Source organism: Hemicordylus capensis, chromosome 13 (genome assembly GCF_027244095.1).
Source record: "Hemicordylus capensis ecotype Gifberg chromosome 13, rHemCap1.1.pri, whole genome shotgun sequence".
NCBI lineage: Eukaryota > Metazoa > Chordata > Lepidosauria > Squamata > Cordylidae > Hemicordylus > Hemicordylus capensis.
In genome coordinates this window covers 7,489,881-7,503,913 of record NC_069669.1, presented here as the reverse complement: position 1 = coordinate 7,503,913, position 14,033 = coordinate 7,489,881, and the positions used below count along the sequence as shown (strand labels likewise).

The 14,033-nt window shown below is 47.7% G+C and overlaps 2 protein-coding genes across 3 annotated transcripts in view; one reads left to right on the top strand and one right to left on the bottom strand.

The window, feature by feature from the left end:
* The window catches only part of IFT140 (intraflagellar transport 140), a 97,518-nt gene that overhangs the window by 38,995 nt on the left and 44,490 nt on the right, over positions 1 to 14,033 (bottom strand). The window lies entirely within an intron of this gene.
* TMEM204 (transmembrane protein 204) overlaps positions 1 to 14,033 on the top strand; it is a 57,234-nt gene that overhangs the window by 13,607 nt on the left and 29,594 nt on the right. The window lies entirely within an intron of this gene.

Genomic DNA, 14,033 nt, shown 5'->3' with positions numbered 1-14,033 from the left:
TAAGCTGATAAAATGCGGGCCAGATGATGCCACAGTTGGTTGGACAACCATACCTAGAGAGTGCTCGTGAAGGGCTCCACGTCATCCTGGAGGGAGGTACTGAATGGAGTGCCACAGGGCTCTGTCCTGGGTCCTGAGCTGCTCAACGTTTTCATGTTGAGAACAGGCCGGAGCAGTGTTCCCTCTAACAGGGATTCCCAGATGTCGTTGACTACAACTCCCATAATTCCCAGTCAAAGGCCACTGCAGCTGGGGATGCTGGAAGTTGTAGTGAACAACATCTGGGAATCCCTGTTAGAGGGAACAGTGCTTGGGCCTGATCCAGCAGAGCTGTTCTTATGTCTTTCCCAGCCCTACTTGGAGATGCTACCAGGGACTGAACTTGGAACCTTCTGCGTGCAAGCATGCAGATGTTCTGATAGCTATGGCCTATCCCCTATGGGGAATATCTGACAGGGCTCACATATGGTCACCCACCCAACTACAAACCAAGGCAGGCCCTATTTGACCCTGCGCAGCACGTTGAAGTCAGGGCTCCATACTTCTTTGACTGGCGCCAAAGGATCACCCTTCGCCTAGGGTGTCCAAACCCCTAGGGCCAGCCCGGTTTCAGAGGAGAACCAGATTCAGGGGTTCCTCAATTCAAAACTCATGACAGGGCTTCGGTGGAGAACTCTAGAGCCTCAGATTATAACTCAGGATTGTAAACTGCCCCCCTCCAATAAAATATGTCAAGAGATGCTCACCTTGACCCTAACCTTGACCGTAATAAAGGAATATAACCGCCGCCTCCCACACGTACCCCAGTCCAGCCCCACGGAGCACTGCAACTTGTATTTCAGTAAAGGCAGAAGCAAAGGCTTGGGAACCTTCCCATTGTTTCTCCCACTTCTCTTCGAAAGCAGCCTGAATTCTCTTCCCACTCCATGATCCTCCTGCTGTCCAAGCTACGCTCCCCTGTTTTTCATAGGGAGGAAATGCATTCTGGCCCTGTTTAGATTTGTTGTTTCATTGACAAACAGTACAGAGGGCGGCTGTGTGCCTTTCTTCTATCAGGACTGCTAATTTTAGATAGTGGAGGGTTTGTTCCCCTCCCCTCCTGTGCTGGAGTCTGTTTTAAACACAGTCAGAGAGAGACTGAAGGGCGCCAGGATATCCCGACACAGGAGAAGGAAATGCCTGCTGTTACCTGTTATGCAAGCTGAACCTTGAAATCTCCAGCACTGGGAGGGGAGAGGAGAGAGAAGCCAGAGGCGGGATGATTAATGCAAGGCTAAGACGAACAAGCAAAAATGAACACGATGGTTCCATTGCTTGAGCTCCAGGGATAAAGAGCATGATTTTGAAGCTAATCTCGTTCGAGGGGGGTGATCAGCTGCTCGACTCAAACGCTTCCACTTTGCAAAGTGATGCAATGAGCCCTGCAGAAGGCGAATGGGTCAGCTGTCAGATGCTCCAGCCCACGCTAGATGGACTCCTGTCGTATCATCTGCATACGCCCCACTCCTGTAAAGAGCCACACAGGGCATGCTGGGAGTCTCGTTAGTGTAATGCAAATCTACATGGATCGTAAATATTTCCAAACAATCAGACAGCCTGGCTGACAGGCATTCATTCTTTCTATGAGATGCAGGGAAGTTGGTTACTTTGCGGGGTAGCTAGCCACAGGGGGTGGATTTCCTTAACGGAGGAGAGATGCAAAACTAATACGGGTCAGATGAAAGAGTGAAAAAGAATTATGAATCCTTTAAGTAAAATCTCCAGGATTAAAACCGGGTGAGCATATTTCCTTACTCTGGGATCAGGGGTTCCCCACCTGTGGTACTCCAGATGTTGCTGAACTACAATTCTCATCATCCTCAGCCACAATTCATTGTGGCAGGGGATGATGGAAGTTATAGTCCAGCAACATCTGGAGTACCACAGGTGGGGAACCCCTGACCTACATCATGAGACAGCAGGCCCCAAGCCATATGTGGGCCATCAAGGACATGAGAACAGCCCGGCTGGATCAGGCACAAGGTTTCTGCACCGGCTTCATCCTGTTCCCCACAGTGGCCCACCAGATGCCTCTGAGAAGCCCACAGTGGCCTGGCCCACAGAACCCCCTGGATGCACCATGTGACAAAAGACCCGAGAGGCAGGGGAAATGCAGGCAGATCAGACAGTCCATGGAACTTGCCTTGCTTACATGATCTGCTCCAGATCAACATGGAATCCTCTCATTGTAAAGGTTAGAGCCAATTGATACAGCCCAGTAGCATTTGGTTTCCTGGGATGCAGCGATCCCTCTAAGGAGGAATCATACAAGTTTCCTGATGCCTGCTCAGTTAATTTTAGATCCCGCTCAGCTTGAATCAGGAAGGCCCCACTCTGAATGCATGTGCGCACACACTGCCTCGATACTGCTGCCAAGAATTAAACTCATTCTGAGCACAGATGAAAAAAAGGAAAGGGAACACTGCTTTGTTGCTTGTTTCTTTTGGTGCGAGGGACAGGAATTTAACCTAGGGAGGGCTGTGAAAGGCTCATGCCTGAAACCTTGGTGAAGCCGCTGTCCTTCAGTGGAAGGCTGGCAAGGTGGGGGTCTGAGCTTACTTGTTAGGAACACCTATTTTATGATGTGTATAAAGTAAGCACAAGTCACAGGGTATTATTGTTGTTGCAAGAAGTACCGAAAGAAATGGGCAATATCTGGTGAAGGTTTAGAAATCAGAGTTTCTGTCTAGGATACAGTATGTAGTATACTAGATCAAAGTGTCTGGCGTTGCTCGGGCTTATGGTGCAAGTTTCTCTTTGTTATTACAGCCATATCTATTTTGTGGCTCTACCCGTTATATATCCACCTATCTGTTGTCGGGGTTCCCGGGTACCCTACGTTACCCATAGGGTCCTAGGAAGTCATTATGGCGCAAGTTTCTCTTTGTTATTGCAGCCATACGTTTTGTGGCTCTACACATTGAATATCCACCTGTCTGTTGTTGGGTTCCAAAGCACCCTACGTTACTCGTAGGGTCCTAGGCAGTCACTGCGCCAGGTTTGGTGCCGATAGCTCAAAGGGCGTGGGAATGTATAGGGAACAGGCAGACATTCAATCTGAGAGAGAGATGGCTCCAAGCTTTAGTTTTCCCTCCTGAAGCTCTGCTTCTTTTGCATTATACATATTTATTCCAATAAAAAAGAAAAACAAATTCCCGTTTTTAGCAGTGAGACATGGGCTTCTGTGTACAAATTTCACACCAACTACTTTTGGCACAGACTCCATGCCTTCTATCTATCAAATCTGTAGACCACCCCAAACCTCCGTCTCTTCTCTCCTCCCCAACTCCATTCCTGTCTTTTTCCATGGTAGTTTGCCAAAAACTCTATGATTTCCATAACGTCTGCAAGCCGTCTGAACTTTACTATATGCAAATGTGCATCATTTATTCTGAAGGCAGAATTGGGGTCTTTCTGCTGCAGAATGAGGAGATAAGTGGTGGAAGTGTGCTCCTCACGTTTATTGGGAGATGCAATGCAAGGTTGAAGCACCACCACAGACGGCACATCATTTGGCATGTTTTAGGGATAGCACATCCCTATAGACAGGCAGGGTTTCCCCACCAGGTTCACTGAAGGGTGAAAGAAGGGCACAACTGTATGGGAGTTGTAGTCAACAACATCTGGGAATCCCTGTTAGAGGGAACACTGATCCCAGCAGTGCGGATGAGCAGAGGACGATGAAGAAAAACGTCAACCTTTTTAGACCAGCACCCACCTTGAACTAAAACAAACTATGACTGCAACATGGGAACCACTTTTGGGGTTGTTTGGTTTTTTTATAACAATACATGACCATCTTCTTGCTTCTCTCTCTAAGGCAGGGATGGACACTAGCTGTTGTTGGACTACAACTCCCATCATCTCCAACTATTCATCACTGAGGCTGAGGATGATGGGAGTTGTAGTCAAGCAACAACTAGAGGGTCAACCTTGGCCAGCCCTGCTCTAGAACAGTGATTCTCAACATCTGGGGACCCAATGTTGAGAATCCCTGCTCTAGAGAACCCATATGTAAGGAAGGAAGGGAGAAGGGTGGGTCATGTGGTAGCAAGCATGAGTTGTCCCCTTTGCTAAAGAGAGTCTGCCCTGGTTTGCATTTAAATTGCAGACTACTTGTGTGAGCTACACAAGATATTCCCCTTAGAGGATGGAACTGTAGCTTAGTGGTAGAACACCTGCTTGCTTGCATGCAGAAGGTTCCAAGTTCCCTCCCTGACATGTCCAAGATGGGGCGAGAGAGAGACTCCTGCCTGCAGCCTTGGAGAAGCCTCTGCCAGTCTGTGTAGACAATACTAAGCTAGATGGACCAAGAGTCTGACTCAACAGAATGCAGTTTCCTATTTTTCCATATCCCTATGTAAGGATAGGGCTTTGAACCATAACCAATTGTGAGGAGAGCTGGTCTTGTGGTAGCAAGCATGACTTGTCCCCTTAGCTAAGCAGGGTCTGCCCTGGTTGCAGATGAATGGGAGACTTAATATGTGAGCACTGCAAGATATTCCCCTCAGGGGATGGAGCCGCTCTGGGAAGAGCAGAACGTTCCAAGTTCCCTCCTTGGCTTCTCCAAGATAGGGCTGAGAGACATCCCTGCCTGCAACCTTGGAAAAGCTGCTGCCAGTCTATGAAGACAACACTGAGCTAGATAGACCAGTGGTCTGACTCAGTATATGGCAGTTTCCTATGTTCCTAGAAGAGGGGATTTTTATAATGTGTCACCTGTCATATAGAGATATACCTGCTGAAATTCCCCTTTCTACATAACTTGAGGAGGTACTGGAGACCTTGCCTCTAAAGGTAAAGTTGTGCCATTGAGTTGGTGTCGACTCCCTCCCGTGTAGTATGAAACGATGCCTTTCAGCATCTTCCTATATCACTGCTGCCCCAATATAGGGCCATAGTCTGGGAAACATACCAGCGGGGATTCAAACCGGCAACCTCTTGCTCCCTAGGCAAGTTGCTTCCCCACTGCGCCATTAGGGGCCTCGCCTCTGGTCACCCTTTATTCTTTTAAACAGAAGCACTAAGCAAAGAAAATGGTGGCGATATCTAATATCATGGTGGATATGACCCACCAGCTGAAGCCCAACGGGGCTGAATAAACACAATCTAAGTCACAGCCTTATTTACCTCTTAAATTCACAACATGGAGTTCAGTTTCCCCGAGCAGGAACATTCATTGCAGAGAGAGAGAGATTAGTTTTTCAGTCGTCATACCTCAAATATCCCAAACACAACGCTGACCTTGGCAAGGAAAATGCTCACCGGTCAGCGCTCACCCTGCTGATGCTTTTGATGGCTTCCAGCCCTGCATCATTTTTATTTGAGCCACCTGCCGGTATATAAAGGAGAAGCCGCCTTTTTGAACAGTCCAGCAAAAATACAGACCTAGGAAGGAAAGAGGAGAGGAAGTGGTATTGCTCCGGTGACTGCACTGGAATCCCCACAGTTCCAGAGCCGTGCGGCCTCGCAGCTTACAGGAAAATAACTGTTTGCTTTAGAAGAGGAGTGTGGTGAAAATGGAAGGAGTTCTGTGAGTGGGGAATGTAGAGTCAAAGTTCGTAAGTTTCCCTCTTGGAGGCTGTACACCAGCACCGTTCTACTTCAGCCCTCCTGCAGATGTTGGCCTACAACTCCCCCAACCCCTGGCTTTTGGCCACTGTGGCTGAGGACAATGGGAGTTGTAGTCCCCAAACAGCTGGAGGGCCTAAGTTGAGCAGGCCTGCACAGGCAAAGATATCTGGATAGCTGCTTCAAGTGACTGGGCTTAAACTTTTGCATTAGGTGAAAAGCCTCTGAAAAGGGCATAGGAAGCTGTTTTATACCGAGTCAGACCATTGGTCCATCTAGGCTGGCAATGTCTACACTGATTGGCAGTGGCTCTCCAACTCTTCAGGCAGGAGTCATTCCCAGCCCAAATCTGGAGATACTGCCCGGGAAGGAACCTGGAAACTTCTGCATGCAAAGCACTGAGCTACAGCCACAGGCATGTATGTGCACGTGTTACATTTTGGTGAAAGGTACACAACAGGCAGTTCACAGCACCATAGACTGGGCAGGAGATGAGGATAACCCCATTTCAGGAGCCACACACACTCCCGTTTTGCAACTGTGTGTGTTGGACAATCACAAGGTAGGAGGTAGGGAGCTTGATCGTCTGCCAAGACCCAGCTAGGTAGAATGAGTGAGCCTTACTCAGATTCTGTCCCCAGCTTCTGAACAAGGTGATTGATTGATTAAGTGCTGTCAAGATGGTGTCGACTCTTAGCAACCACATAGATAGATTCTCTCCAGGATGATCTGTCTTCAACTTGGCCTTTAAGGTCTCTCAGTGGTGCATTCATTGCTGTTGTCATCAGGTCCATCCACCTTGCTGCTGGTCGTCCTCTTCTCCTCTTTCCTTCAACTTTTCCCAGCATCATGGACTTCTCAAGGTTGCTGGGTCTTCGCATAATGTGGCCAAAGTATGATAGTTTGAGCCTGGTCATGTGTGCCTTGAATGAAAATTCTGGATTGATTTGTTTTATGATCCATTTGTTTGTTTTCCTGGCTGTCCACGGTATCTTCAAAAGTCGTCTCCAGCACCAAAGTTCAAAAGCATCAATACTTTTTCCTATCTTGCTTCTTCAAAGTCCAGCTTTCACATCCATAGAGTGTCACGGGAAAAACCACTGTCCGGACGATTCTCATCTTTGTAGGTGTAGATATGTCACGGCATCTAAATACCCTTTCCAAGGCCTTCATTGCAACTCTACCAAGTGCTAGTCTGCAGCGTATTTCTTGACTGCTGGATGCTTTACTGTTGATGGTCGATCCTAAAAGGCAGAAGCTATCCACCACTACAATGTCTTCATTGTCAATTCTGAGGCGGGTTGCTGTACCTGTTGGCATTCATTTAGTCTTCTTTACGTTTAGTTGTAGTCCTATTTTTTCACTGTGCTCCTTGACTTTCATTACTAGAGCTTGCAGATCATCCACATTCTCAACTATCAGAGTGGTGTCATCAGCGTAGCACAGGTTATTAATGTTTCTTCCTCCAACTTTAAAACCACACTTATCTTCTTCCAATCCAGTTTATGTTCAGCATATAATTTGAATAAATATGGAGAAAGTATACAGCCTTGTCTTACTCCTTTGCCGTAAGTTAGGGAGGGGGAAACTGTCCTATCCAGCTGAGACTTGACTGACCATTAAGCTCCCTGCCTCCTATCTTGTTTGCCTACTTTCCAGCAAGCTTATGAGATCACCTGGCATTCCGTGTGTGTGTCCATCCCCCCCACCAATCAACTTTGCAACGCCTGGACCAATATGAACCAAATCGGGTACTGTTGTAGGGAGACATAGGGATGCCTCAGCGGCACAGTCTGTGATAATGCATACTTGGAGGCAAGTTGGGCCTCCAGTTCTTTCAAGATTTCTTGGCAGCTAAACTCACCATGGTTGCTTCCTAGCTTTTGCACAGGTGGAAATAAGCCGTGTGTGTGTGTGTGTGTGTGTGTGTGTGTGTGTGTGTGTGTGTGTATGTGTATAAAATATCTCCACCAGCTCTCCTTCCCTTGGAAGACAGTTGTAGCTCCTAACCATGTAGGAGACCATTTGTGTGAAGCGGTTCCCAGTGTGGTTTGGGCAGGTCAACCACACCAACCAAACCCATCGTGTTCAGCAAGATTTTGCTGGCAAAGTTTAAGAAGGAACTTCTCAGCTTTTGGCTTCTCCCCCAAGGAGAAATTTCCACTCCAATCGGCTCTTATTTTGCTGAGCTAGTCAAATACAGGTCGCCACATGTGCAAGATAATCTTGTGTTGCAGGGAGAAACGAGACAACACTTTTGGTTGTTCCACAAGGACCGATTCATAGTACTGCCTGAAACGTGACTTTTTAAAGTGTTATGTTCTACCATTAGATCATCCTTTGATTATTTCAAGACAGGGAGACTGTACTGAGACAGCATCATAGAAATGAAATATGATGGATATGCATTTGCTTATAGGATTTAGAAATTAGAACTGGCTTCCTGCCAGAATCCTTTAAACAGGAAGCTCATTATTCTGATCGCAAATGTAAGTTCACAAAGTAACACTCCCCTTCCTACTTTGCTGGCCCCACCACTGACACCATCCCCTCCAAAATTCTTCCTAACAAACCCATTATCTGCTTCCTTCCCCGACGGAAAAACACCCTCTACCCCCCCACCCACCCCGTTTTATCAGGGATGGGAAACAACCCCCGCCCTCCTCTTTTTATTCAAGAGTCAGAACATTTTTGAAGGTTTTGTAGACAGTGAAAAATTTGCACTGATTGTATATCATATTGCTTCTTGGGTTTTTTTTAAAAGGAATTCTGTACTTCCCAAGTTTCATACCCCTTCCACACATCACTGGAGAACTGCTCTTGTGATAGGAAGCATGAATGGTCCCCTTTGCTAAGTAGGGTCTGCCTTAGTCTGCATTTGGATGGGTGAGCGCTGTAATACATTCCCCTTAGGGGATGGGGTCACAGCTCAGTGGAAGAACATCTGCAAGCTTTTATGCAGAAGATCCCAGGTTCAATTCCTGGCAGCATCTCAAAGTACGGCTGGGAGAGATGCCTGCCTGTCAACACGGAGAGCTGCAGCCAGTCAGTGTAGACAGGGCCGAGCTGGACGGACCCAGGGTCTGACTCAGTAGGAGGCAGCTTCTTATGTTCCTGTGATAATATCCTTGCTACCCTGAAAGCTTCTTCAATTTACACTGGAGAACCAGTTTCCAAACACAAAGTACATGTAATCAGTGTCAATTTGAAAGTGGCAATTGTGTCTTCCATTCTTCTTCCAGTGCTTTAATGAAAGTAAAGATGGGGGGGGGCTTTATTATTTTATGTTAGTTGGTATACTGCTGGGTATTATACTGTGAGAAAGTGGGTTGAAGGCTCTGTTGCCAGATTTGGCTTTTTTAAAGCCAAATTTTGGGTTACGGCCCATTTGACTCACGAGTATACCCCTTAGGTTGGGTACTCAGAACCATTTGTCTGATTGCTGGTTAAGTTAAGACTTGCACCCACACAATGAGGAGAATCTTATTTTTCATATAAGCAAAGAGAAGACAGATTGCCCTGGGGGTAATACCCACTCTGCCAAGAATGCTTTTCCTTCCTCCTGGAATGGGTGACACAGATGCTACCATACAGAACACAGGAAGCTGCCATATACTGAGTCAGACCATTGGTCTATCTAGCTCAGTGTTGTCTTCATAGACTGGCAGCAGCTTCTCCCAGGTTGCAGGCAGGAGTCTCTCTCAGCCCTATCTGGGAGATGCTGCCAGGGAGGGAACTTGGAGCCTAGACGCTCTTCCCAGAGCGGCTCCATCCCCTAAGGGGAATCTCTTACAGTGCTCACACTTCTAGTCTCCCATTCATATGCAACCAGGGCAGACCCTGCTTAGCTAAGGGGACAAGTCATGCTTGCTACCACAAGACCAGCTTTACACCATCCCTAGCAGAGTCCAGAATCAATCATTGCCTTCAGTGTTAATGCTTCAAACTGATCCTACTGGTTTCATATTTATTTACCGTAATTTTCGGCACGAACACGGCATCGGTGTAAATGCCGCACTAAAGAAAAAGCTGATTTTAAAAAATTATTTGTTTTAAGAAGCAGAAATGCTGCGTCACCGTAAATGCAGCAGCTAAACGGAACATCATGAGCGTTGAGCGATATCAGTACAGGGACTCCAATCCTTATGTCTAGTTTCTCATAGTAAGCCCAGAGATTACTATGACTGTGGGTTCTGTGGGAGGAGGCACCGCATCAGCGTTAAGTGCTGCAGGTGCCAAAAACCAACTTCTAAACACATATGTGCTGCGGCATTTCTCCAAAAAAATCACGGTATATCTGGCCTCTACTCCAGGTGGCTACCTTCCTAACACATACAATCTGAAAACGCTATCAAATCTTAGGGACAATTTAGAAACAAATTTAAAAACAATGTCTAAAATCACAATCTAATTAAAACTTGGTTGAACAGATTTTTAAAGGCCTTTTTATATTTAAACCTTTTCAAAATATCTAGTGGCACAAGCACGAGGGCCCCCCCCCGCCCCCCACAACCCTTCTTCCTATCTAGACGCTGCCCTGGAACTCGGAGAGAAGCAAAGACCGGTGTGTCATTCATTCGCTGCTGGGAAGAGCAAGAGTTCAAGCAAAGGTCCTGTGAAGGGAAACAGTCTTGCTAACACAAGTCCTTTTATTTAGAGCAGCACAAGGAAGCCTTCGCAGGGTTTGGGATTTACTTATTTATTTGCGATGAGCAATTGGTCCTTTAGATAAAAAGGAGGAGGGAGTGTGCTCAGGCCAGGCTTGCATTTAGTGGCTTATACTGCTGGGGAGGGGAAGGGGAAATCAAGAGAGGTTCAAAGGGAGAGGCAGCAGAGTAGGCAAGCTGACACTCCAGGCACGCTCAGGGCTGCAACCCTGCACAATTCCCGTCAGTGAGGCTTAAGCAGCCCCTGCACAGGACTGCAGTCCAAAGGCCTAACTGCATATCTGGCAAATATTTATCTACTGCTTTTCAACAAACGTTCCCAAAGCGGCTTACATAGATATAGACAAATCAAATGGCTCCCTGTCCCCCAAAGGGCTCACAATCTTAAAAAGGAACAGAAGACAGACACCCACAACAGGCACTGGAGAGATGCTGGGCTGGGGATGGAGAGGGCCAGTTGCTCTCCCCCTGCACAATACTGCACAACTGGTAAATCTTTAGGAATCATATCCGTAGTGGGGAAGGGGTGGCTGCTTCGAGTGGCTATAGGAAGATTATAAACACTGATGTGCATGTGTTATACATCACTGGTGGGAGAATACAAATACAACGGATTCGTATACTGCTTTTCAACAAAAGTTCCCAAAGCGGTTTGCATGTGTGTGTGTATGTATATGTATGCATATAAATAGACAGATAGACAGAGTGTGTGTGTCTCCCTGGCCCCAAAGTGCATAACAAATAAACATAAGACAGAGACCCCAGCAACAGCCACTGGAGGGATGCTGTGCTGGGGATGGATAGGGCCAGTTGCTCTCCCCCTGCTCAATACAAGAGAATCGCCACTTTAAAAAGGTGCCTCTCAGCTCAGTTAGCAGGGGAAGCCCCATAATGGCCCATGTTCAAGATGTCAGAAGCTCCCGCCCCCTTTCTTTTGGGGAGACCCCCCCTGCTGCTAATACTCATCTGCTGCAAAGCCCTCCCACCAAGCCAAGCCCCCCACTGACTGCCATTTCCATATGGAAGCCAACGCTAGCCCCTCCCCCCTTGCCGGTGGCTCCTTCTCCGGCTGCTGCCACTGCCATTTCCCAGGTGGCGTGTGCAGTGGTGAGCGGGTGGGTGGTCTCTTTCCTCTCTCCCACGAGAAAGGAAAGAGCCCATGCACTCCCGGCTGCGTGAGCCGGCCAACGAAAGGCCCATGCACGTTGATGCCACGTGTGGTGGGCATCAGGGCGCATGCGTGACCACCGCCATTCTCAAGCCAGCTTGTGCTGCAGTAAGAGGGTGCACAGGCCGCTTCCTCTCTTACTTACACGAGAATGCAAAGAGCACATCTACCTGCTCAGGTGAGGCAGGTCAACAGGGGGCAACGGGTGAGGGGCCTGTGATGCATTCTGTTCCCTGCTCATTGCACCACCGTGGCAGTTGGCCAAAAAGGCGACTGCAGAACTTTCTTGAACCAGGGAGTCAAGAGACCATGGGAAATCAACCACACTCTGCTACTGCTCACTGACCTGTCCCTGGTCTTTTCTTCTAATCCTGGCTGTCCTATTCACACCCAGTAAACCCCCTGGAAGTTTTTCATATTCATTTTTCATTCACATCTCCTCCGGAATGGAGGTGTGCGTTCACATATCAGCCAAATTTACCCCGAAGCCCACGCGAGCTATTGGGGAGCACTTCACACACAATTCGGGTTTTTCATTGCACGTTCGAGCAGGGTTTCTTCACTTGGGCCCCCAGACGTTGCCGGACTACAACTCCCAGAATCCTCCGCGGCAATGGCTTTTGCTGGGGGACTCTGGGAGTTGTAGTCCAACAACATCTGGGGGCACAAGGTTAAGAAATCCTGCGTTAGAATGTAGCTCGGTTTGTATCCAGGACTAACAAAATCCACTGTTGGCTTTTGGCGGTAGGGAGAGAAAGTCAATACTGCGTTAAGTGGCTAGAATGGGCCCCACTGACCCCGACAGCAGCCTCCCTCTGGAAAAGCATGAGTCTGAAATTTCCCCTCTAGCCATTTTTAGGATGCAGTTTTATGCAATGGAAAGACTGTTGCTTGCAAGCAACGCCATTAATCCGTAAACACGGACACATGAAAGTTGGGAGAGGCCTGCTGGTTCACCACTGACCTGTCCTTGCCCACAAACCTAACGGAAATGGTATCTGCAGATCTTTATGTCTGTTTACTGGCCTTTGTTTATTCTCGGCTCCCTCTGCAGAGAGGCCCTTTTGTCTATGCGAATTCCTTCTGTTGTGGTGGTGGTTAAGGAAGTGTTTATGAGAGAAAGGGAAGCCGGTTTTTTCCCCTATTATGCGAGACAGATTTGCCTCTTTTGTATATTGTTCTTGTCAGGCTAATTAGATCTATAAATTACTTCCATCCAAAGTTAATAAGGAAAAAGAGAGCCACAGGGGCGGAGGGGAGGGAGAGAAACGAATGCATTGTGCGAAGGCTTGTTCTTGTCAAGGAACGAGGCATTACTGATGCACGCTTTGGAAGAAAAGAAGACAGTTTTGCAATTAACACACTTGACACGTTGGGGTCAGATGTTTTGGGTTCTACTTCTGACCCCTCGGCAGATTTCCTGCATGGCTAGACAAGTCCCTTCACCTCAGCTTCCTCATCTATGAAACATGAATAACCGGATATTTAGGATACATATGAGGCGGGAAGCGGCAGTGGGATTCTTTATGTTCCTAAAGATCTCCAAGACCGTTGCAGAAGGAATCAACTGCAGAAACAGAAAACCGAGTTGTGCTCCGGCAGCAGATGCTTTCCTGCCATTTCACATCACAGGAGGAGCTCATCCCTAGATAGGAGACTTCCCCAGGAGAAAAATTATTCCCCCATTCTTTGATATCCGTGGTTTCTGCAACTCTTCCTTGAAAGCATCAGAAGCCTGACCCGGATGTGCAGCTACCAGGTGTCTACCAGAGGAGAGCTGGTCTTGTGGTAGCAAGCATGAATTCTCTTCTTTGCTAAGCAGGATCTGCCTTGGCTCACATTTGAATGAGAAACATGTGTGAGCACTATAAAATCTTTCCTTTAGGGTATGGGGACACTCTGGGAAAAGCACCTGCATGCTTGCATGAAGAAGGTTCCAAGTTCCCTCCTTGGCATCTCCAGACAGAAGCTAATGGTCTGACTCGGTAGAAGGCAGTGTCCTATGTTCCTAATCCACGTGCCAGCTCACCAATGGCAAATGCCCCCCCGACCTCGTAAGCAGGACACTCAGCACTAGACAGATCCCCTTATCAGAGGGGAGTCTCATTTCCACGGCCATTTTTGAGAAGCTAAGATACAGCAGGAGTCCTCGCTGAGCAGGTGGAAAGGACTCCCACTGTTCCTTATCTCCATACTCCAAGTGCAATTGACGGAAGACCTGCTTCTCTCCTAAGCCCTCAGTCTGTGTGCCAAAGGATCCAAGGGGGACTGGCGACAACCATAGATCATGGCTGGCTGTTGAGTCAAGCCTGAATTTGTAGATTCCTGGTAGCCACCCACACGAATGGCTCCTTGAAACGGAACCATGTGGGTGCAGCTGCACATGATGAGTCATTGGCAGTGTTCCCTCTAAGGCGTGCGCAGAAACATTTTTGGATGTCCACTCACTTAATTTTAGATCCTGCTCAGGCTGAATCAGGAAGGCCCCATTCTGAACGCACGTGCGCACATACTGCTTTGATACTGCTGCCCAGAACAAAATTCATTCCGCACACAGGTGAGAAAAATGAGAGAGAGCACTGGTGAGT